This window comes from Saccostrea cucullata, unplaced genomic scaffold (genome assembly GCF_032062105.1).
Source record: "Saccostrea cucullata isolate Sc308-1 unplaced genomic scaffold, CSIRO_AGI_Scuc_v1 ctg1514, whole genome shotgun sequence".
Classification (NCBI taxonomy): Eukaryota; Metazoa; Mollusca; class Bivalvia; order Ostreida; family Ostreidae; genus Saccostrea; species Saccostrea cuccullata.
In genome coordinates, this window is record NW_026919947.1 from 98,737 (window position 1) to 103,905 (window position 5,169).

Below are 5,169 nucleotides of genomic sequence, written 5' to 3' on the forward strand. Positions count from 1 at the left end.
AAGTCTGTCTAAAATTAGAATATATAGAATATATTGAAAAATAGAATAAAATATCGAACATAAAAATATTAATAATGCGTTATTATACCCCCGCTCGAATAGCGGGAGGGTATATAGTAATCGTTAATTCCGTCCGTCCGTCCGTCTGTACGTCCGTCCGTCCGTCCGTCTGTTATACGCTTTGGGGTACCCATCTCTTATCCGCAACTCCTCTCATACCACTGAATGTAATTTGATGAAACTTTCACAGAATCTTTATTACATATTGCCAATGTGCACCTCCTATTTTACTTTTTGATCCGAAACATATTTTTGGTTTCCCGGACACAGCAAAACATGGACTTTGCAATTTTAACTATATGGAGGCGGGGGTATCATTTAGTGAGCTCCTCGCTCACAGTATCTCTAGTTTAAACACAAATATCATTAGTGTGAATGTATATCATAATTTAAAAGAATCCACTTTTAAGGTTTGAAATTCAAATTTTTACAGAATTACATGCATATTTTTAAATTCCAAATACAATGCAATAAAATAGTTACCATATAAAGAACCTTTTTATTTCAGTGAAACATTGTAAACAAAAGTAACCACAACATTATATTTCCACGTTAATCTTAAACGTGATATTTCCCTAAATTATAAAGCTACTACAAACAGCCTTTGATTTAAAAATACTTTTCATTGACCTCTACTGAAAAGATAGAATATAATTTTCTGCGTTGTAATTTCTTTGAATGTATGAGGAAGTAAGATAATATTTTTTAATTCACTGAAAAATTGAGAGCTGTAAATTTAAAGAGAAGCACAAGACATGCAAACTTGCATACTGTGGAACCATAATTGTTCCTGTGTAGCAAATGTTCGCTATTTTCATGAGTCACCCTTCCCAAAACATGACATCCACACGAACCTTACTGACACGTAAAAGAAACGCAACAACCTTCTTAAGGGGGGGGGGGTATGTAATTTAATTAATAACTTTTTAAAAAGCAGATCAAACTCCAAGGCCTAGGTCAAGGGGTCAAAGTTCTTGATATCCAATGAAAGGTCCTAACCCTAACCCACAAGAAGTACATATGTGAAGTATGAAAACCTAGTCCTTAGCGTCAAAAGTTATGTCCAAGGTTAAAGATGTTTTGTATTCGGAAGTAGGGAAATCTATAAGGTCAAGGGTCAACATTGCTGGTTTGAAATAAAAGGTCTTGCCAAAAAGAGATGATAGTCTCTATTTTTTCAAAAAAAGGGCCAAAGTAAAACTTTGGATTTTATGTGTAAAATTGGTCAAACTCCAATGTCAAAGGGCCAAAGTTGTTAATATCCAATGAAAGGTCTTGTCAAAAGAATTACATATATGAAGTATGAATGCTCAAACCCTGGCTGTTCAAAAATTATGGCTAAGGTTGAAGTTTGTAAAATGTAGGTTAAACTCCAAGGTCAAAGGGTCAAAGTTATTGATATTCAATGAAAGTTTTTCCCACAAGGGTTATTTTTGGGAAGTATGAAAGCCCTATCCTTTATCGTTCAAAAGTTTGCCAAGGTTAATCTTTTTTCGTAAGTGTGGAAAGCTTCAAGATCAAGGTCAAAATTGTTGGCTTTAAATGAAAGGTCTTGTCACAATGAATTGATATTTGAAATAGAGAATTCCTAATATCTACCTTTAAAAAAAATAGACTTTTTTGTTTAAAATGGTAAACCTCCAGGGTCAGAGGGTCAAAGTTGTTGAAATCAAATGAAAGGTCTTGTCACAAGGATTAACTTTGTATGAAATTCCTAGTCTTAACCCTTTGAAAATTATGGATAAAGTTGTACATTAAGGTCAAACTCCAAGGTGAACGTCAAAGGGTAAAAGTTTTTGGTATTCATTGAAGCGTCTTCACATAAAGATTACATTTTTGAAGCAGGAAAGCCCTAGCCTTTTGTCCAAAAGTTATGGCTAATGTTAAATTTTTTTTTTAAGTACGTAAATCTCTAAGGTCAAAAGTATGAAAGTCCTGGTATCTTCTGTTCAAACGAAATTTACCATTACATGTACTTGATAAAAACAGCGAAGGTCTGACAAGAGCAAAGAATTGCGAGAGCACAAAGACAGATTTATATGCAATTTTCTTTAATATAAGTGGTATTGTTGTTCAAAATACGTATTCGGGGAGACAATTTAATTTCTGGAGGAGGCTAGAAAGCAATTTTGTTGAGAAAAAATCGAAAGGCTTATTAGAGGAAGGACCCAGAATCAGGAATCCACTACATTAAATTTCTTCATGACAGTGTCCAAACCCGCACGCCCTGAAGAGTAAAGGTGTTTTCGGGATAAATAGATAAACAGAAATTAATGTTTTTCCACATTAACAATATTCGCCAGATCTTTGACCTTTTGACCTGTTTCTATTTCGAAACTTGAAAAAACACCTTTCAGAAGGAAGAAACAAGTCCTGGCCCCAAGACCATAAACTGAGAACAGACTTAAGTCAAAATTTCAAACTAGTATAACTTTGGAAATAATTTTGATATTGATTTTGCAAATTAAGATTTAATTAAATAGGTCAATAAAACTGAAGATATTAAAAGTCAAATTTTTGACTTAAGTCTGTTCTCAGTTTATGGGCTTGGGGCCAGCAAATCATTGGATCTGCCATTTTCCAGTATACTAAGGGTCATACCCAAAAATGAGTTCTTAAAACAATCAGAAATTGGATTAAAAATATGTTACGGACATGTGTTTTAATTAAAAGAAATTAATAAGTTAAATCATGGAGACTAAATCGTTGAAAAGCGTCTTTTGCTTCTTTCCGAGCACTGAGGACAATATTTATTGAATAACCCTCGTACAGTTATATGAAAGCCTAGAAAGGTCAAATTAGAAAAATGAAAAAAGTCGTACTAACGAGATAAAAATGTCATTATTACGATGTTATGTAGTAACGACTTTTTATCTCGTAATAAAGACATTGTGTCTTTATTACGACTTTATTAGGTGGTAATATCTACTTTTCCTCTCGTAATTACGGCTTGTGTAAGTTGTTAAACGAATTTTCATCCCATTGTTACAATTTTAAGTCTTAAGAACGACTTCTTACCTCATTATTACGACTTAGTAAGTCATAATATCGATTATTATTTTTTGCGACATTTATCTCGTATTAGCGACTTTTTATCTCGTATTTACAACACTTTAAAGTCATACGAACGACCTTTATCTTGTTATTACTACTTTATTAAGATGCAATATACATGAACATTAACACAATTTTTATCCGACAATTACGACTTTCGTAAGTTGTGATAATATGTATTTGATAAATCTCATAACTACGACTTTTTATCTCGCTAATACGGCTATATTATACAAATATGGATTCAATGTAAGATCAATATGCATTTATGATGACCTAGGATGACAGATATTGACCTCAGATACATGGAGTATATCGATCGGGCCTGTCGATATACTCCATGTATCTGAGGTCAATATCTGTCATATATTGACCGTGCATTGAGTCCATATTTATTTTATTATATATGTGTGACTGTATTTATATACTATATAATAATACTGTAAACATATTAGATTTAGCGGTGTTTTCTATTTAGCGATTTTGGCGGAAATCAGAGTCCGTTAATTCAAGTACATCGATTTTTTTTTTTTTTGAAAATTTCACACATATTACAAGCCTCATCACAACTTATGTATGGATATATTTACAATCAAACAAGATTAACTATTTATTTACATGTATATAAAACATATACAAACTTAGTGTGGAAGTTTATTAAGAGGAGAGAGATAGAGAGGGGGGTTGGGGTTTGGTAAGCTCTATCTTTAGGTTTCATCTCTACATATTGTGCCCTAAACCATATTCAGTTTTCTTTATAAATCTCACCAAATGAAAAAAAAAACAGACAGGGAGTTGGGAGAAAGACTAGCGCAGTTGTGAGGGATTTACAAGTAACATAATAAAGAAATAAAAAAAAAAATGATGATAACAATTACAATGAAAGTAAATTAATCAAATATAACAACCCATTTCTGCCATAAAGTATTAAAATCTATCAGTTTTTTATCATCTTTTACGGTGAATTTCAAAGCTTTAAAATAGAAATTAAGTAAATTTAGAAAAAAATCTTTGTATCGATGGACAGGTTTTCTGACGACGGACTTTGTAAATATCATTCATGTTTCATTATTATCAACAAAGTGTTGAAGTACATGAATTCTGTATTTTCATTTCCGTCTTTTTTCACCAAAAATTAATGATTTGGCATTGAAATTCAATTTAATGTCTTTTGGTTGACTGAAACGTATGATATTTTTTTTAAATCGTTGAACAACATTACAGTCCCAGACTAAATGATAAATTGTTTCCTCTTCATCTTCACAATCGCTTAATGTCTTTTATAGTTAAGACGTTCGATCCTGTGATTTTGAGCATATTTTGGTCAGGTCCTTTATTTATAAAATTCTGCATCATTTTTAAGTTCTAACATTAAGTCTGAATTCTACAGTGCAAATTTAACTATATTCAATGACAAAACCGCGATTAAATTCTATTCAAGTAGAATTAAGCTAGGGACTTTATTTTGTGGCGGAAGGCTTTTTAGACAAAAATGATCAGTTTTTCTATTTTGAACTATAACAGTACTCTTAATTTTGGATTCCTATTTTTCCATCCTGGTTTTGCACAAAGCTGTTTTTTGCAGTGACATGTGTTATGCTGGTTCTGAAATATCTATTAAATTATTTCTTATGAATTCTATCAACAAAGTGTGACAAATATAGTCAATATATTCTGAAAATTGGGGAAAAAATTGAGCCAATTTTAACGTAAAATTGACACTTTCTTTTGTAATATCTAAAATTTACATCATATACCCCAACTTTTGATGTCCTTTTCTATATATTCAAGATAAATTTGACCTATTTGCTTAAATTCAGAAAAAGATAAAGACTTTAAAATAATTTTCTTGCTTATTTATTAAATTTTCAATGCCAGAAAAATCACTTTTTATTAGTGCAGAAAGGTCAAATTATTGATTGTGCGAAGCAATTTCAAACTTTTTCTTAGACACAATTTTTAAGTGTCTTTTTTAAAACAAACTTATAGTTCATTTTGTTTCATGCTTTAGATAAAAATATTGAAGGGAAAACGTCAAAAATTTAATTTTCAATT